The 21,499-nt window shown below is 47.2% G+C and overlaps 1 long non-coding RNA gene across 1 annotated transcript in view; it reads left to right on the forward strand.

Moving 5' to 3' along the window:
- Window positions 1-21,499, forward strand: part of LOC309451828 — a 231,465-nt gene that overhangs the window by 159,889 nt on the left and 50,077 nt on the right. The window lies entirely within an intron of this gene.

The raw sequence follows: 21,499 nt of genomic DNA on the forward strand, positions 1-21,499 counted from the left end.
AGTCTCTGTCATGCTCTGTCAGGCTTTATCAGGCTCTGTTGGGCCCTGTCAGGCTCTGTCAGGTTTTGTCAGGCCCTCTTGGGCCCTGTCAAGCTCTGTCAGGCTTTGTTGGGCCCTTTCGGGATCTGTCAGGCTTTGCACAGGCCCTGTCAGACTTTGTCTGCCTCTGTCAGGCTTTGTTGGTCTCTTTCAGGCTTTGTTGGGCTCTGTCGGCCCCTGTCGAGCTCTGTCAGACTTTTTCTGGGCTCTGCTGGGCTCTATATGTCTTTGTCGGGCTTTATTAGGCTTTGTCAGGCCCTGTGGGGCTCTGTCAGTCTCTTTCAGCAAAGCGCAACATAGCACAACAAACCTTGAAAGAGACCAACAAAGCCCAACAGAGCCCGACAGAGCCCAATAGAGCCAGACAAAGCCCGACAAAGACCTGTAGAGCCTGACAGAGCCTGACAGAGCCCGACAAAGACCTATAGAGCCTGACAGAGCCCGACAGAGTCTGACAGAGCCCGACAGGGCCTGACAAAGCCCAGTAAAGCCCGACAAGACCTATAGAGCCTGACAGAGCCCAGAAAAGTCTGACGGAGCGTGACAGAGCCTGACAAAGCCCAACAGAGCACAACAGAGCCCAACAAAGCCCGAAAGAGACCGACAGGCCCTGACAGAGCCCAACAAAGCCTAACAGAGGCAGACAAAGACTGACAGGGCCGGACAGAGCCCAACAAAGCCCAGGAAAGCCAGACAGAGCCCAATAAAGGCTAAGAAAGCCCAACAGAGCCCAACAGAGCCCAACAGAGCTTGAAAAAACCCAACAGAGCTCAATAGACCCCGACAGAGCCAGACAAAATCTGACAGGGCTGGACAGAGCACGACAGGGCCTGATAGAGCCTGATAGTGCCTGACAGGGCCTGCCAAAGCCCAGTAAAGCCCAACAGAGCCCGTCAAAGGCCGATAGAACCCAACAAAGACCAATGAACCCCGACAGTGCCCCGACAGGCCCCGACAAAGCCTGTCAGAGCCCAACAGTGCCTGACGGAGCCTGACAAAGTCTGACAGGGATGGACAGATCCTGACAAAGTCCAATAAAGCCTGACAAAGCCCCACAGAGCCCAAAAGAGCCTGACAGGGCTTGACGGAGGCTGACTAAGCCTGACCATAACCAATAAAGACTGACACAGACCTACAGAGCCTGACAGAGCCCGACAATGCTTGGCAGAGCCCAATAGAACCCATCAAAGACTGAGAGAGCCTGACAAGGCTCGACAAAGCCTGACAGGGTCTGACAGCGGCCGACAGAGCCCAACAGGACCTGACAGAGTGTGAAAAAGCCTGCAAGAGCCTGACAGGGTCTGACAGAATCAAAGAGGGGCCGGAGCTCTTTTGCCAGTTGCTCAGCGCTGGCACTGGCTTCTTCTCGCTTCAAGATTTTTAAGAACACCTTGACCATGAGTGGTGATCACCACGTGACCTTGACCTAGAATGATAGTTAGGACTCCTCCCTTTGCCTCTTCTTGGAGACGGCAGCAATGGCGAGTAGGAACGGAAACGACTCCGTGATCGAGAATCGGAGCGAGTGCAGGAAGAGCCTGATTGTGACTTGCAGTGGGTATATGAACTTCTAGGGTAAGACAAAGCACTACAGGGAGACTTGAACCTTAAGAAAGCACAACACAGAAAAGTAATGACATTATTTCAAAGCTGTCACTCTCCCCAGTTTTTTTCCTCTCAGATTTGGTTTGTTTGTTTTCTCTTCCAGAAAGTATTAAAGTATTTGACAGGAATATATACCTTATATTCTATTGTAATACCTTAATAAGCTGTGCCAGAGAAAGAGGTGCAGGAGAGTCATCGAGCTGTTCACAAAAAATTAAACACGTATTCAATCATACATTCAAGACAGAGCGTAGTAAGAGTGGGACAGCAGCACAAAACAGCTGTAATGAATTCAGATGTTGTCGTCTTACTGTTTCACAATCATGGGCCAGCTTTCCAGCGATTTATTCCTACCACACTAAGCTCTGCTTTGAAATACATACAGAAACATGGAAAAAAAACAAATAAAGTGTGTTTATGAAGACAGACTTTGTGTTACTACACATGCTATTAAAAAAAGAGAAAAATAGCTGTTTTCATGAAATAAAAACCCATCTGAATTAGTTGGAATACAATAAATGCAATTTACATCAAAATAAAGAGAAAATATAAAGAGCATGTAAGAGACACATAGTATTCGACTTCAGCGGCAAATCCATATCCAGACCCTTTACCAGTCAAGTGTTTCCTTGTGTTTCTCATCTATATAATATTTTAGCAGCAGAATGACAGTGTTTGCAAACCTGGAGAAAAACACCACCCCTTTCCCAAAGGTAAATTCGTAGTTTTGTAGCAATGTGTCGAGGGTTTAGATTGCGGGGTGACAATAAAACCCTGGCAGATGTATTGTTAGCAATGTCAATTGTAGCATACCACTTAGCTGCCTTTGACTCCAGTTCAAATTGCAGTTCTAGCATGTCAGGCACAGCAGCACTCAGTGGTGGCGTAACTTCATTCAGGCCACGATAGTCTACAGTTAGTCTCCACTCGTCACTAGACTTACGCACTGGCCAGATTGGGCTGTTGAAAGGTGAGCGAGTCTTACTGATCACACCCTGGCTTTCCAGTTGATGGATCAACTTCTGGATAGGAATCAAAGAGTCTCGATTGGTGCGATATTGCCGACTATGCACCGTTGTGGTAGCAATTGGCACCTGCTGATCATCAACCATCAGCAGTCCTACAACAGAAGGGTCATCTGAAAGACCAGGCAAATCAGACAGCTGTTCAATTTTCTCAGTGTCCACAGCTGCTATACCAAATGCCCACCTATACCCTTTTGGGTCCTTAAAATACCCTCTCCTGAGGTAGTCTATGCCAAGGATGCACGGAGCATCTGGACCAGTCACAATGGGATGCTTTTGCCAGTTTTTTCCAGTTAGGCTCATTTCAGTCTCTACAACAGTCAGTTCCTGGGATCCCCCAGTCAGTCCAACAATATTGATGGATTGTGTTCCTTTATAATTAGAAGGAATTATCGTGCACTGAGCACCAGTGTCCACTAAAGCTTTGTACTCCTGGGGGTGTGTTGTACCAGGCCATCGTATTTGTACAGTCCAATAAACTCTGTTATCCCTTTCCTCCACCTGGTTGGAGGCAGGGCACCTCTAATTTCTGTTTTGCACAGTCTCTGGGTGTGAATTAGAGGTTCCTTCAAGAGCATCAGAATCTCTTGTGCTCTTTTTGTAAACTGGAGCAGCCACCTTCCTAGGAGTTTTTCCTTTGATCTCACATACTCGTTCTTGAAGTTCTGAGGTAGGTCTTCCATGCCACTTGTTCATGTTTTCTCCCTGCTCATGTAGGAAGAACCACAGTGAACCTCTTTTTGTGGGCTGCCTCTGTCCTCTCTCTCGAGACTGGAAACGCCTTTTCCTAATAGCTGAAACATAGGTTTGCGCAGGTCGTGAATGGTATGTGTCTTCTCTGAGTTCTTTGATTTCTTGCAATAGCTTTTCAAACCGGTCATCAGATTTTTCACACAGTTTCTCCACAGCAGAGACACAAGCCTGTAGAGAACCAGCAAGGCTGTCCTCAAAGTTCCAGAGTTGCTCAATCACTTCAGTAATACAAAATATACAAACCCAATCTTGAAAGTCTCAGCAACTGCAGAGCCGGCAACCAAAGTCCTGGATTAGACTCTGCAGCCAACCGGAGCTGGATTCAGTCTGTCACTAGGCCTCAGTTTGCAGGGACGACTAGCAAGGTCCTCTCCTAATGTCGGCCATAAGCAGAAAGGAAAAGGCAAAAAAAGGGACGAGATCCTCGTGATCTCCCATTTTTATATGAAGTATTCACGTGAATGGAATGTTATACACAGCTGGTCAGTTTCTTGGTCACTTGTCTCTCGTCGCCCCTCTCGCAAGACGTCCATCTGTGCTTATTAATAAGTTTGCATTCCATTGCTATGTTTACCAAAACATGTGTCTGGTTCTCCAGGAAAATGCAGCTAATACGAAGGCTTTAGCTGACAGGCAAATTCACTAAAAGAGAAACTTGTTTTTAACAAAACCAGGACAAGTTGTTAGCAGTGCAAGTCAGAGCGGCTTCCAATCATCTCCTTCTAAAGAAGTGCTGTTTCATCTTAAGCTTTCAGACTTTTTTTCTAATTTTTGGTGCATGTTTTCTTCTACCTCTCTCAAAATCACTGAGTCATATATGAACTAGTGGCACATCATGCTGGTGGATGGTGGGGACACGCTGGCCTTCCACTTAGGGTGGTGTAGATGTTGAGACTTTGGGATTTTCTTCTTTTCCTGTGCTGACATAGGACATGAAAAGAATGCCTACTTTTTCCAAGGATTTGTCTGTTCCCTAGGCTGAAATCAAATGGCATGGAGGGGGGAAGAAGTGTGCTAGGGGAGCAAAAGGAGATTGTGAGCTTGCAAGGACCTTGTTAGGGTCCACTCAGTGATGGACTCGTGATGGTTCATTTATGTTCTTCTCGAAGCACAAAATTAAGGCATCTGAAATGCCAAGGGCTTAGAATGCAATCAAACAGTGTTACTTTATTATTTTGCCTGTAAAGCGGCACGCGATGGCGAGAGAGTAAGAAAACAGGAAAGGAAAAAGAAACAGGGAAAGAAGAAGGAAAAGAGGGGAATGAGGACTGGTTTACCAGCAGATGAGTTCCAAAGGTGTCCGTCCCTCTGGGGTCCAGTCCCGTGGAGTCCTGCCGGTCCTCCATGGTGGTTTGGGATCCTCTGGTGGGGAGATCTCAATGACGTCCAGTCAGGAACCATCTTTATACTTCTTCACCCCCCCTCGCTCCCATTGTTTCAGGCCAATCTCCACCTTTGTTTCTCAATCCGGGCTTAACTGCGCAGGCTCGAAAAGTCTTCGCCTCTCTTGCCAGCGCTTGTCTGCGCCTGCGTGGCCTGCATTCAGGGGTATCTCTCTGGTCCATTGGGTGACCTCAGGACCCTTGGCCAGCTTCTGGGCATGCTCTTTTTTGTTGTCCTTTGTTCGAGGGAGTGGGTGGGGGACAAGGTGTGACTGAGGCTGCAGGTAAGAATCCATCTTCTGAACAGCAGTGATTGTCCCTGGGTCAGAGAGACCCGTCTAACAATCCCTTTTAGGAGGTGGGGGCTAGCTTGGCTGAAGCAGCAGGCAAACTCCACACAGCAGCCATTGTTAGCAGCAGCCTTCCAGGCTGAAGACACCTGTGCAACACAGTGCTTCTCCTCAGGCCTCTGTCTAAGTCACTGTCAGTCTGTTCTTGGTGGCGATGTTCAGGCAGATCCTGGTTTTGGACCGACTCTTACAGACCTGGAGCAGATTCTGAGAGTTTGCTGTTCCAGAAAGGTTTGGCTGGTGCAGCAGTTGAGAGGTAATGGCCAGCTATGATGGGTCCCCAGGGTGATGCTTTGGGGCCGGTGGCACGTGCATCTCCCTAACCAGGCAGTAGAATGCACTTTGGGCCCGGCAGAAGGAAGGTGGCAGAGGCAATGCATTGGAGAGCTGGCAGGCTAAAACTGGGAGTTGGATGAGGCCACCTCCTTTAGCAAGTGAGTCAGTGAACAGCTCACAAGTACTGTAAAAGCGCACCTTGAGAGAACCCTGGTTGTCCCAAAAGGGGGAAACGGTAGATTCGATTGCTGAAAACGGACTGTGTGGTTTTGTGAATGTGGCTTCAGCCCTTTTTCTTCAAAGGAGGCTCATAGCTACTTAAGAAAACTCATGCCGATCATGTTGAAAACTGTCCTGGTGTTGTGAACCGCACCCCCCCCCCCGGCCCGGCCCCGTTTTGGGCTGAAGCGGAGGGGGGAGCAATGGAAGGAACTGGCCCGAGTCATGTGGCCACGAACTGACCAATAGGGGTATTCCATCCCTTTCACAATTTCCTGCATATAAAAGCAGAGCACGTAGACTGGCTTGCTCTCTTTTGCCCTCTTATCCTTGATATGGCTTGAGATGGCACCAAGGATAAGCTGTTCCATTACTTTCCCAGGGACATCAGTCACCAGATGTCATCAGAAAAGCAAGGTTGGTCTCTTCTCTACCCAACAGCTGCAGGCATTGCATGGACAAGCAGCACATCACACAGGGATCTTCACTCAGTCTCTTGATGATACAATCAACAAAAAGACCAAATACTTTCACAATATGCCTGGATACATTTAGTTTTCAAGTCAACGTCCTTCAGGCACAGCAATGGTTCACATCAAAACATAATTAAAACTCCAAAAGGAATTGAAGGTCATCAAGATAAGCTGTTGCTACTTCAGAAACAGCTAAAGGAAAATCCTAAGTACTGTGAGACTACTACTGAATTTAGTAAGACAAGGTGTAGGTAGACCTGAGATGTCTCCGTGTCTTTGCATCAGTTGTCACCAGCAAAGTGTTCCAGGCCTCTGTGCTTTCAGGCAGGACTCTGGAGGGCAACAACTGTAGTGGATGGGGATCAAGCCAGGGGTTTCATGAGCAAACTGCAGCCTTACCAGCCCTTGGGACCAGAGGGTTTGCATCCAAGAGTGCTGGGAGAGTGTTTTTCCCCAGTTGATGCTGGTCTGGTATGAACCCAGAAAGAAATGCACTCAGTCTCTGAGGTATTGTTTAAAATGCTGTTCATTAGGTCTGGCTCTACAAGAGGGGTGTCACAGAGGCAATCTGTGTCCCTCTACATGGTGGAAACCCAGGTGGTGTAGCACTGAACAAGCTTCCGAACATCCACTGCCAGGAGGTGCCCCATGTCTTGTCAAAGCACTGTGACATTTTTGGATTATATGAGGTGAGGTGGGACAGCTTGCTGAGCTGTGGTGTTTCAGTTGAAGGATACAGGGTCTGCTGGAGAGAGTCTCAGGGAGGGTGGGGACAGAGGGATCCCACTGTGTGAAGGATCAGCTCGGATATATGGAGCTGCTCAATGACATGGGCAACAGGTTGATTTATCTTGTGTGAGTGAGGATGAGAGAGAAGTTGGTAAGGATGACACTGTTTTGGCAGTGAGCACTTTGAAAATGTGATAGAATAATTCTCCCATGGATACCGATGCAGAGTGTCTCCTGAGGAGGTGTGGACAGACAGGAAAAGCAGATTCAACTCCAGCAGATCCCCACCACAGATGACCTGTGTTCATCAGTGCCAGCCCCTCTCCTCAGACCAGAACAAGAGTCCTGCTCCAGCAACAGAGCAGCCTGACCCAAATGAGTGTCTGCAGAAAGACATTTCTCTTCCTCCTGGATTCCTCCCTGCAGGCACAGAAATGCTCCCTTGCTCTTCTCCAGGGACATCCCTTTCCCCAGGTGAGGGTGTCCAGCCTGGCCTGGCCGGCTGGTCCTGGTTCCCTCCCTGTGCTCCCACAGGGCCCTGAGCTGGCGATGCTGCTCTGCAGAGCGAGGGGCTGTGGTGCCCTGGGGCTATGGGTGACTCTGCTCTGGCCACGCTGGTTGGGCTGGGAAACAGACCCAGCTGGATGAGGATCACTGCTGCTGAGCCCTTTCCATCTTCCCAGCTGTCTCAGGAGCTGAGGACAAGGCTGGGCAGGACCATGGGGTGTCTCTCATGGCACAAAGGGCAGGGAAGGGCTGAACCAAGATGGTGTCCTGAAACATTCTCCAGTCTGACATCTTTTGGCATCCTGGCTTCTCACAGCCTGTCCTGGCATTGAAGGGCCCTTGTTACCCTGTGCCCTCCTCAGGTTCACCTCTTCCTCTGGGACACCTTGCATGATCACTCCTTTCACCAGGACTGTTTTGTTTAACCCAGCAGGCAGCTGAACATCACACACAGCCCTTCTCTTACTCCCTCCAGCCCAGGGGGATGGGAGAGGGAATCAGGAAAGAAATAAACATCTTGGGTTAAAATGAAGACAGTTTAATGAGACAGAAAGGCAAAACAATAACAATAGCAACAATAGCAACAACAGCTACAATAGCAACAACAGCTACAATAGCTACAATAGCAACAACAGCTACAATAGCTACAACAGCTATAATAGCAACAACAGCTACAATAAATATAATAATGATAATAAATAAAATAATTATAGTAATAGTAATTATAATAATAATGATGGCAGTAGTAATAGTAGTAATTGCAAAAATGGTAATAATAATAACAGGAGATATAAACCAAGTCACGCACAATGCAATTGCTCACAACCCACTGAGTGACACCCAGCCAGATCCCAAACAGCGGTCCCCCAGATAACTTTTCTCTAGTTTACATACCAAGCATGATATCATATGGTGTGGAATATCCCTTTGGCCACTTGGGCCAGCTGTCCTGCCTGTGCCCCTCCCAGCTTCTTGTGCACCTCCAGCCTCCTTGATGAAAAGTCCTTGGTTTGGTATAAACATGGCTTAGCAACAACCAAAACACCCCTGTGCTATCAACATTCTTCTCAGATTAAATCCAACACACCGCACTCTACCAGCTACTAGGAAGAAAATTAACTCTCTCCCAGCTGAAACCAGGACAGTGCCCCCCCCTTATTCTGTACCATCTGTGTTGTGCCCAGGTCCCACACTCTCCAATACATTCCAGGTAATCAACAGCACTTTTCCTACCTCTGGAAAAACACACAGATCTCATTCCTCAGTCTATAGGCCACGCCTCTAAAATGTCCAATGAGTGGTCCATGGCTTTGGGCTCCAGGGGTCATAAGAGTCTTTCAGGACAGGAGAGATGGTCTTTGCTGTTGGACTGTTGTGTCCTGTGTCCAGAGCTCATAGCTGGTGTATCTGTCACAGCCAGGGACAGTGTGTGAGTATGCGTGGGCAGCGAATGGCACCGCAGGGAGATCCTCTGACAGTGCCTGGCAGCTCCACTCCTCTCCAGGATGCATCTGCCACTGCTGGTGGGACAGCGCCAGGCAGATAAGACACAGACGTGTCCCTGTCTTTTTGGATGTATGCGACCAAGAAGGGAGCTCTTCATCCAGGCCTTGGAACCTGACAAATCCCCCTGGGACCCTGAGCTAAACCCCAACCCGAACCACTTCCACTGACACCACTCCCTAAGCCCTAACCCTAACACTTATCCATCCCTTACCCTAACCCTAATCCTAACCCCTGCTCTTAAAACTTACCCTACACCTATCATTCACCTAAAACTAACCCTAACATTAACCCAACCACCACCCTAGCCCTACCTCTTAGCCCAAAATCTAACCTAAACCAAACCCCGCCTAACCCTAAAACTAACCCTAACCCTAGCCTTCCCCTACTTCTTACCTGAAATATCACCCTAATGTTACCTCTAACCCTAACCTATAACCCTAGCCTAACCCTAAAAGTAACCCTAACCCATCATACTAACACCAGCCTTAAACCAAACACTAACCTAAACCAAGCCCTAACCCTAAATCCTAACCTGCAACTCTTACGACTGACTCTAACCCTAAACTAACCCTAATTCAAACCCTAACCCATTATCCTAAACCTAAACCTATCCCGACCCCTAACCCCTAAACCTAACCCCTTACACTAATCCTAACGACTTACACCAACACTACCCCCTACCACTAACCAGAATTGCAACCCTTAATGCCAACCCCAACCTCCATCTCCAATATTAATCTAAAACCTCACTCTGACCATTCCACTAACAATACTGCCTAACACTAACCCTAACCCTAATGCTAACCCCATCCCTAACTCTAACCTAAAGCTAAAGCTAAAACGTAATCCTAACTCTAACCCAAAACATAAAACTAACCTCTAACGCTAACTCTAACCCTACATTCTAACCCTGTTCTAAACCTAATCTAACTCTATTACTTACCCATAATCCTAACTCTAACCCTAACCCTAGTCCTACCCTTCCACCCTAATATTAAAACCTAACTCTAACTGCTTACGCCTACACTATTCCCTAACTCTGAAACCTAATGCTTAGCCCTAACACTAACTATATCCTAACACTAATCTAATCCTAATTGTAAACCTCATCCAAAGCCCTAACCATAAGTCTAACTGGAAACACCATCCCCTAACTCTAATCTAACCCTAACCCTAAATCTAATCTGAAACTTAACCCTAATTCAAACCCTGAATCCTAAAACTAACCCCTAACCTTAACCACTTCCACTGACACAACTCCCTGGCCCCTAAATCTAACCCTAAATGTAAATCTAAAACTAACCACTAACCTTAACTCTAACCTGAACACTAACCATACCCAAAATGTAAATCCAAACCCTAACCCGAAATCTAACCCTAGTACCTAAACCTACTCCTAACCACTTCCACTACTCCGTAACCCCAACCCGTAACACTAACCCAACACTTACCAAAAGCCTAATCCTTATCCTAAACCCTAACCCTGAATCTAATCTGAACCCCAAACCCCTGTCCCGAAACCTAACTCTACCTCTAATCCCAAACCCTAACTGCAATTCTAACCCGTCATTCTAACCTTAACCCTATCCCCACTCCTAACCCTACCCCCTTACGGTAATCCTAACCACTTATAATAACGCTACTCCCTAACCCCTAACCCAAAATAAACCCCTACCACCAACCCTAACACTAACCTAAAACTAATCTAACTGTAACCCCAAGCCCTTACCCCAATTCCAACCCTAACCCTAACTCCTAAACCTAAGCCTAACCCTAACAGTAAGCCTAACCCTAACCTGAAAACTAACCCCTATCCCTAACTCAAATGCATAACCACAAGCACTAACCATAGGCCCTTACCCCTAAACCTAACCTGTACTCTAATCCTGACCCTGACTCTAACTCTATTCCCTAACCCTAATCTAAACCTAACCCTAAACCTTATCCAACACTAACCCTTATCTAAATGATAACCCTAGTGCTAACCCTAACTCTAAATGCAATCCTAAGTCTTAAACCTAACTTAACCCTTAAACTAAGCCCTAACTTTTACCCTAACACTAACCTTAACTGTAATTCTTAAACCTAACTCCAAGTCTAACCCTAAACATCTAACGCTAACTCTACCCCTAACCAAAACCGTAACACCAGACTCTAACCCTTCCCCCAACTGGTAATGCCAACTCTAACCCTAACCATCATCTAACCCTAGCTGAAACCCTAACCCTAAGTCATAACTGCTGACCCTAACACTATCCTTAGCTATAATACTAACTCATCTCCCTAATCACCAACCCTTCCCCTAACCCATAAAACTAACCCCTAACCATTACCACATATATGAACATCCATTGCTAAACCTCCACCCTGATCCCAACCTCTAAGCCATAACTCTAACCCTAACCTAATCTCTACCCCCATCCCCAAACCCTAACCCTATTCACAACCTAATCCTAACTGTAAGCCTGCCCCCTAACACCTATCCCTAAAAAAATCTAACCATAATGCTTAACCCATACCCTCACTCTAATCCTAAATCAAAGCCTGAGTCTAAGCCTAAACTCAAACCCTAACCCTACCTCTAACTTTAATCATAAACCTAAATCTAAATCTAAACTTAACCCTAACCCTACCCCTGTCCCTAACCCATAAACCTAACCACTTCAACTGACCCTAACACTACACCCTAACCGCGAAACCTAACACTATTCCAACCCTTACCCTAACCTTAATCCTAACAACTACCACTAATTCTAACCATAAATCTAAAACTGAGCCCTAACCCTGACTCTAACAGTAACCCTAAACTCTAACCCCAATACTAAACGCTAAGCCTAACCTAACACTATCACTAACCTAACCTTAATGTTAAGCCGTAACTAACCTAACCTAACCTAACCTAACCTAACCTAACCTAACCTAACCCTAATTCTAACCTGAAATCTACACCTAACCCCTAAATTCACCTCTAACCCATGTAAACCTCATCCAAACCCCTAACCATAAATCTAACTGTAAACACCATCCCCAAACTGTAATCTAACCCTAAATCTAATCTGAAACTTAACCCTAACTCAAACCCTAAATCCTAAAACTAACCCCTAAACTTAACCACTTCCACTGACACAACTCCCTGGCCCCTAAACCTAACCCTAAATGTAAATCTAAAACTAACCACTAACCCTAACTCTAACCTGAACACTAACCAAACCCAAAATGTAAATCCAAACTACACCCTAACCCCGAAACGTAACACTATTCCAACCCATACCCTAACCTTACCCCTAACCTCTACAACTAACTCTAACCATAAATCTAAAACTGAGCCCTAACCCTGACTCTAACCCTAACAGCAACCCTAAACCCTAACCCCAATCCTAAACTATAACCCTAAACTAACACTAACCCTATCACTAACCTAACCTTAATGGTAAGCTGAAACTAACCTAACCTAACCTAACCTAACCCTAACCCAGACCCAACACTAACCCTAATTCTAACCTGAAATCTAAGCCTAACCCCTAAATTTACTCTAAATGAAACCTTAAACCTAAACATAACCCTAATCTAATCCTAGCCCCATTTCTATCTCTAGCTCCTGAACCCAGCCGCCAACCGTAAGCACTTATACTAAAATTAACACTAACCCAACCCTAATATCTAACCCTAACCATTAACTCAACCTCTAAGCCTAACCGTAAAGCCTAACCTAAACCTATCTCTAATCTAATGCTAAATCCTAACCCATCATTCTAAGATAAACTTTAACCCTAAACCCCTATCCCCAAAATGACATTAACACTACCTCAAACCCTAACCCAGTGTCCTAGCCCTAACCCTTCAATATAAATCTAAAACCTAAACCTGACCATCCAAATAACAAAACTCCTAACCCCAACATCTAACTCTAATCCAAACCTTACCCCAACCCTAATCCTAATCCTTATCTTTAACTCAAATCTTAACTCTAAGTCTAAAATCTAAGCCTAATTCTAATCCTAAATCTAATGAAAATTATAATGGTAACCCCTAGGATGACCTCTAACCCTTACCCTAACCCTAACCCTAATTCTAACTCTAACTCCTAACACTCACCCCTAACCTAAACCTAACTATAACTGTAATACTTACAAATAGTGCTAACTTTAACCATATTCCTACCCTTTCCCCTGAAACATAAAGTCTAACTGCTTATACTAACACTATTCCCTAACCCCTAACCTTAATCCTTACTCCTAACAGTAACCCTAATACTAACCTTTACCACTAACCACATCCCTACCCATAAACCCTAAACCTAATCCTAATCAAACCCTAATAATAACCCTAACACTACCCCTAACACCTATCCCTAAATCTAAACCTCTAATGTTAGTCCAATCACTTACTGTAATCCTAAAGCAAAGGCTAAATCTAAGACCAACCTCTAGCCCTAACTCTAAAACTAATTCAATGCCCTAACCCTGATTCTTACCCTAAACCTTAATCTAACCCTACCCCTAAATCTAACCCCAAAACTTAACTCTACCCCTAAGACAACTCCAGAACTCCTAACAGTAACCCTAATCCAACCATTACCCTAAACCAAATCCTAAAATTTAAGCCTAAATGTAAACCTAAATACTAATCCTAAATCTAATCCTAAAATTTAAGACAAACCCCTAACTCTAACCCTAAGACTAACATCACATAAATAGAAATCCAAACCCTAACCTAACAATACCCCCAACCCAAAATCTAACACTAACATCAAGCCCTAACTCTAACCTTTCTCCCTAACTGGTAACGCTACCCAATAACTGACTCTAATCTAACCCTAAAAGGAACTATAACCCTAAACCTAAGTCCTAACCACTTATCCTAGCCATAATCTTATCCTTCAATCTAATCCTAATTCTTCTCCCTAATACCTAAGCCTAACACCAACCCCCTAAAGCTGACTCTAAACTTCAGCCCTAAACCTTAACCCTAACCCTAGCCAGTAACCATCAATCTAAACCTCACCCTTACTCGAGCAATAACCCCTAAACCCTGAAACTAACTCTACCTAACCCTAACCAGTTCCACTAACTGTAACATTGCTCCCTAACACAAACCGAACACTTATGATAACTCTAATGCTAACTCCTAACACTAACTAAAACCTTAATGGTAAGCCTAAACCCTAATACTAACTCTAACCCTAACTTGAAACCTAGTCCTAACACTAAACCTAAACCCTAACCTGAACCTAACCATAACCCTATCACTAACCTAACTTTAACCACAACCCTTAAGCCAACCTAACCCAACACTAACCCTAACATGAAATCTAACCCTAACCTGACCTCTAAACAGAATCCTAACCCTAACTCTAACCCTAACTCTAGCCTCACCCCTAAACCTAATCTCCTATGCTAATCTTAACCATTTACAATAACATTACTCCCTAACCATGAACCCGAATCCCTGTCTCCAACAGAATTCTAAAACCTAACCCTAACCACCTTTGCCAACACTACTGCCTAACCCGTAAACTTTAATCTAACCCTTACCCTAATCCTAATTATATTTCCTATCCCTACCTCTAACCCCAACCCCTAAATCTTACCCCAAGCCCCAACTCCTACACCTAAGCTACTCCTAACTATGTCCACTAATGCTACTCCCTCAACCCTAAGCCTAACCCTAAATTCTACCCAATTATCTTCACCCTAATGGAACGCTAATGCAAACCCTTAACCCTAACTCCAACTCTAAACCTAATGCTTAGCCTTCTTACTGTAATCACAAATCTAAGCCTCAACCTAAAACCAAACTCTATCCCTAACCCAAACCCAAAAGCCCTAACCTTAATTCTAACCCTAATCCTAATCAAACCCTGACCCAACCCCTAACTCTAACCCTAACCCTGACTCTAAACATAACCCTAACCCTAGCCCTACCTCCTAAAACTAACCCCTAACCCTAACCACTTCCACTGACACTACTCTCGAACTCCAACACTAATCAAATCCTACCCCTAACACTTGAACACCGAACCCAAAGCCCAATGCAAACACATACCCTAACCTCAAACCCTACCTCTCAGACTAATCCGTAGCTCCTAACTCTAGCATTAACCGTAACTCCTAACCCTGAAGCCTAACTCTAACACATAACCCTAATCCTAAACCTCATCTAACTCAAACACAGGAATTCTAACCCTAACTCTGACCCCTTGGCCTACATTTAACCCTATTTCTAACCCTAAATGTAACCCTTACCCCTAACCCTAGCTCAAACCCCTAACCCCAAAATCTAACCCAACCCCCTAATTCCTAAGCCTAACCCTAACTGTAACTCCTAACACTTACCTTTACCCTAAATCTAACCCTAGACCTTAACCCTACCACGTAACCCTAACGTAAACCTCATATAACCCAAACACAAACTCCTAACCCTTAACACTATACTCTAAGCTCTTCCCCAAAGTTTAATCCCAGCTCTAAGACTAACTCTAACCCAAAACCTGACCCATAACCCTCACTCAAAACCCTAACCCCAAACACTAACCCTAAACATGCTCCCTAAGCCTATCCCAAACTCTAACCCTAACTCTAGCCCCTAACCCAAAACCTTATCTAACACTAACCCTCAACCTTATCTAAAACCTAACCCTCATCTAAATGCTAAACCTAAACCAAATTCTAACCCTAACTCTCAATCTAACCCTAACTTAACCCTTAAATTAAACCTTAATTTTTACCCTAACTCTAACCTTTACTGTAAATCCTAACCCTAAGTCTAAACCTGAAACCTAATGCTAACTCTATCCCTAACCAAAGCCCTAACACCAAACCCTAACAATAACCCTAATCTTACCCTAAGCCTAACTATAACCATAACCCTGAGTCCTAACTGCTTACTATAACCCTGTTCTTAACTCTACTTCTAACTCTAACCACAAAAACAAACCCCTAACACTTATTCTAAACCTAACTCCTAAACCTTAACCCCAACCCTAGCCTGCAAGCCTCATTCTAAACCTCAACTTACTTTAACAATAACCCCTACACCTTAACACTAACCCAAATCCTATCCCTAAAACTAAAATTAATTCTTTTCCCTAAGGCTAAGTCTAACCCTATCTCTAATTAGAACTCGAAAACTAACCACTAACCCTAACCGCAAACCCTAATCCTAACTATAACCCTAACCCCTAAACCTACCTGTCATCTAAACCTAACCTGAAACCTTACCTAATGCTAACTCTAACTCTACACCCAAACCCCTAACCCTTACCTAAGCCTCACCATACAACTTATCTCAACCTAACACTACTCCTAATCCCTAACTGGTAACTCTAATCCTGACCCTGTGCTTTACCCAAAGCCCTATCCCTACATCTGACGAAACACTAGCCCCCTCTGATGCTAATACAAACCTAATCCTAACTCTAACCTGTAGCACTAATCCTCAACCTAACATATCCTCTAATCCTAGCCCCTAACCCTAACACTGAAACCTAACCCTAAACACTAATGCTAACTCTAAACCTAACTAATACACACTAGCCAAGAAACAATAACCAACAAATGATAACCCTAAGCAAAACTGTGATCCTGGTCCTAACCGCTAACCCCAGCTCTGCTCCAAATTCCAGCCCTTACTCTACCCATCGCTCTAAGACTAACTCTTAACCCTAACCACTATTCCAAGCACTACCAGACCCCTAGTCCTAACCCCAAACCCAAAATCTAACCATTTCCCTTATCCACAAACCATACCACTAACTACAATGCCATTTCTTCATCCCTAACGCTACCCTAATCCTAACCACTAACTCTAAACCTAAACCATAAACCTACCTCTAACCAAAACCCAACCTGAACTCTGTCCCTACCCCTAGCCCTAACTACTTACCATAATACTCTTCACTAACCCCAAGTCTAACCCTAGCACCTAACGGCAAACTAACTCTAATCCTAATCCTAACCCATAAACCTAACTTTAACCCTATCACTAACTCAAACCCTAAACACTAAACCTAAACCCAAGCCTTCATTCTAACCCTTACCCACATTCTGTAACCCTAATGCTAAACCTAATTCTAAACGTGAGCAGCACTCTTCTGTCTCCTCCATTCTCCTCTTTTTCTTCCTCTTGAGGGGGCAGATGGGCCCTGTGTCCAGACAGGTCCTGGGGCCTGACACTTGCACCAGTCCTGATCTTTCGGTGCTGACAGCTGGGTGCCTCCCTGCCACCGCTGGGACCCTTGCCTGCCACCTCCTTCCCTGCAGGGGACACTGAGCCCTCCTGTGAGATTCTTCTTCTTCTTCCCTGGGGGCTGGAGACTTGATCCTTGTCCTTCACAGCCAGAGCACAGGGGCTGCTGTCTGCTCCACGGTGCTGCTTACACTGACACTTTCTGGAGGAACCAGGGGTGACCTGGCTGGGCTCCTTCTCGCTGCTGCAGGGAGGAAGGTGGTGTGAAGGGTGGGCAGTGGAACAGCTGGTCACGGGGAGGCTGGGAGCCAAAGGGCTGAGCTGAGGATGAAGCTGAAGGTCGGCTTTCAGGATTTGGCCAATGGACAGCAGATGAGGACAGCCTGCAGAACAGGAAAAGAGGCTGACATGATCTGAAGGCCAGGTCAGGAGCAGGAGCCCCCCTCTTCCTCCACACTCCACAGTGCACAAGCACAGCACCCAACTGCTACCATCTTAGCCAATCAAGAGAACAGGAGAGGTGGCTGCTGAAATCACTCCCCTGGGCCACCTGCCATATCAGACAGTTGCCTCGTGGACTACTGGCCTTGCTGCCATGCAGGAGCCTGGGAGCGACTGGCACCACTTACCTCGACTTGCCAAAAGGCCAAGGAGTTGGGGTGGGTGGTGTCCATGGGGTAGGTGTGGTTGGCAAATTGTGAATGAGGTGGTGTGCAATGGTCACTTCTGCTCACCTTCCACAGGATGCTGCCTGCAGTTATTGACATGAAAAAAAAAAACAAGCTAAGTGATCTAAAGAAAAGAGGTTTCCATGAGCCAAGAGAAGAAAATAAGAAGGTGAGCCCAGAGAAAAAGGAAGGGTAATGACACAGAAGGGGAGAGGAAAGTGGGGTTGGTCAACAAATCAGAAGTGTTTTCTCTTAGAAGCAGAAACGAAAAAAAGGAAGGAAGGAAATTTAAACAGAAACCCCAGCGCACTGTCCTGAGCCCTGGTTGCACAGCAGCGCCCATAGGGCCGGTCCCAGCCCCTGTGTGGGGAGGAGGAGACTCTGCAGCCTCCAGCTGGGGAGTCACCTGCTCCCATTGCCCCAGGGGACAAGACACTCAGAGAAGATTGGTGAGGCCACCCCGCTCCAGGGACTGGCACAGCTGCCCCTCTGTCCTAAGCAAGAAGACAGGAGGTGTGTCTCCAGCCTTAATCAGGGATGGGAACAACAGCGGGGACCTGGCCCTGTACCCCAAACCAGAGCAACTGCTGCAGCCCTGGTGCTGAGGGGCTCTCCCTGTCTGCCTCCAGCTTAGCAAGACACCCAGCATCCAGTCTGCACTCTCCCCAACACAATCTCCAGCTCAGAAGACACAAGGCACCTGTCGAAGACTCCAGGCAGAAGCTCAGACTCACTTTTTGGGAGAAAGTACCAGCTTCATGGCTGGTGGTGGTGACATGGTGATGTTCAGCTCCAAGCAGCACTGGCCAACAGGGAGGATTTCAATTTTGCCAGTTTGGAGTCTTTGGGTGCAGCCATCTTGGTGCTGGAGATAGTAGGGAGGTCCATGCCACAGCCTGATTCCAGAGAGGTGCAAAAGCTCCTGGTTCCACCCTCGGCCTTCTGGGACGCCTTGGGCAGATCCCTGCTGTGCTGTGCACTGGGCTGGCAGCACTGCTGCTGCAGGAGTCCCTCTCCAGGGTCTCAGCATTCTCCCCACTGCCCCTGGGCTCCTGGCTGGGGATGGGCTCCAGCAGTAGCTTGGGTGAGGTAGGTGACTGCTTGCTCTCCCAGGAGCTCTGCCAGGACAGCTCTGCTTTGGCCCCACTTGTGCTGCTGGTGTTGCAGGAGCTCTGAACTGTTCTGGGCACAGGAGGCAGCTGCAGGAGGGCGAGCAGCTTTTTGGGCCTCCAGGCGGAATCACTGTGCCAAGGACACAGGGTGATACTGCAATCCCATCCCCTCCAAGCTCACACAGCAACTCTTAACTGAGCAGGATCCTTCCTACAAGTCATCCTCCCTCACACCTGTCCATTGGGTGCAGTGCCTGCCTCCCTGCCAAGCTGCAGCACACCTGCCCTCGCAGAGCAGGCAGAGGGGCAGCAGCTCCCTGCAGCTCTGGACCAGAACAGCCTTCAGGACTCACCTGGCCTGTCACTGGTGAAGACATGGGTCTGTTGGTCACAGCTTTTTTCACCTGATCAGAGACGCTGGCCCCAAGAGATAAAACAGAGCATGAGCACAGGGCCACAGACTGCACCAAACCCCTGAGCCTGACCCCAGCCAGGCACTGGCCAGCATGCCATGAGGGACGGCTGTACTGTCCCCAGTCCCATGGAGCCTCAATGGAGGAGTCGTGGCTCATGCTCAGGCAACAGGCTCTGCTCTGCCAGACAGAGGCAGCACAACAACAGAAGCTGCTTCCCTCTTGCCTGCACCCTGCCTGACACTGGCAGTTCAGCAGCCTTGAGAGCAGTAACGGTGCAGCTGCAGGAACATCCCCTGTGAGAGCAGAGCTCCCTCCACCCACACCCTGCCCCACTACCTGATCTCCAGCACCAGGTCCAGGAAAGGGTCAGAGGTCTCCCAGATGCTCTTGCACACTGAGAACTTCACTGCAAAAGCAAGAGCAGTAAGCACACCCTGGCACAACACCCGCACCCAACACCACCCCAGCACAGCACAGGCAGCTGCCGTGTTCCCCCTCTCCAGCTTTGGGCTCTGGGATGTCGGCACCAGGATTCACAGTGTGCAATTCCACTGTGTGCTGGGACAGCAAGTGCTGGTACATAACTGCCAACATGGGCTCCTCAGCTGGTGGCAAAGAGCTGGGGGCCCCCAGCCAACAGCTTTTTTCATCACTACAACACACGCCACAACCCACAGGAACCACAAGACTGACCAGCTGCACCTCTGGGTAAGTTACACACACTCAGCAGTTTTCCCAAAAGATTTTTACTGCAAGGCTCTCAGGGTAACCGCTGCCCTGAGAGTCACAGGCCCAGGACCTGGCAGCCAGTGCTCAACACAGAACCACAGGGATCCGCCAAAGATCTGGTGAACCAGCATGGTGGCCTGGGTCTGGTGATCCAACCTGGAGACAGCAGCACCAGAGCTCACACTGCCCCTCCGCAATGGCCACCCCTGTCACCCACCGCTGTGTCCTCAGGATCCAAACCCACCCCAGTGGCAGCTCCTCTCTCCCTTCCCGTCAGGAGCATCTTGCCAACATTTATCCAGCACTTGCGGTGGCCACTAACCAGGCCTGGAGCTGTCAGGAGAAAGGACTCCCTGGAGCTCACCCAGCTCTAAACTCAGCCCCAACCTGCTGCTGGCTCGGCAGCCGGCACTGCGAGCAGTGCAGAGATGGAGCAGTTGGCAAAGAGCTTTGCAAGGCAGAGCCCTCTGGGGCACAGCACTGAGCCGGACCCACTTCCCCTCTGCGTGACCGAGCGTCAGCCAAGAAAGTAGAAAGCTAAATTTCAGAGGAACAGAAAATTAACATGTAAACGCTCATTTGTTCCAAGGTCGTACCTGTGGGATCGCCCTGAGGCTCACGGACAGACTCAAGTTCAAGAAGTCAAGTAGCCGCTGCCTACAGGGACGGCTGGAATCAAGGAGAAAGGAAAAGCGTTTCCATTTCACGTTGTGATCTACCTTGTCCTCAGCGACCTGCAGTGCCTGGACGGGGGTCAGGCAACAACATGGGACCCAGATGCATGCTGAAATTTCCAAAGCTGCAGAGGGGCTGCAGACCCTTGGCTGGGACCTGGCAGCTTCCAAACTACTGTGACCAGGCCACATGCAACACCCCTCAAGGACCAGATGGACAAACATGGGGGCTCTCAGGGCCTTCTGACCAGGAAACCTCTCACACACACAAAACGAAAGCATGGAGCACCAGGGCAAAAAATGATCATCCATGTTTCTTCTAGCAAAGAGCCTGCTGGCTACTGCAAGACTCAACTATTGCAGGAAAATGTTAACAAATAATAAACCAAATATTACCAAATGCAAAAGGCCAGTGACCAATGAAGACTGAACACTTACCCCTGGGATTGCCCCCAGGCTCAGGAACAGGATTACACCAAGAGGCTTGATCACCATGGACTGCAGGAACCAAACAGGGAGTCAAACATGGGTGAGGAGCTTCCATGGCATGTTGTGATCTCCTTCTTCCTCAGTCACCTGCAGTGATGGGAGGGGGTGAGGTAATGACACAAGACACATACAAAGGTGTACGTTCCCACAGCTAGATATGGAACATGGGTGACCTTTTTGCTGAGACCTAGCAGGTTTTCAGGCAAATAGTATTTATGACCTGTCTGTGTAACACCACCAAGGCACAAAAAGCTTTTGAAAAGCGTCTGAGATGATCTTGGGTACAATCACACATGAACAACCTATTAAAATGTGAGTGTTTATTCCTTCAAGCAGACAGACAGTGACAACTTACCTCTG

Source organism: Streptopelia decaocto, assembly GCF_964273445.1.
Source record: "Streptopelia decaocto genome assembly, contig: HAP1_SCAFFOLD_86, whole genome shotgun sequence".
Lineage (NCBI taxonomy): Eukaryota > Metazoa > Chordata > Aves > Columbiformes > Columbidae > Streptopelia > Streptopelia decaocto.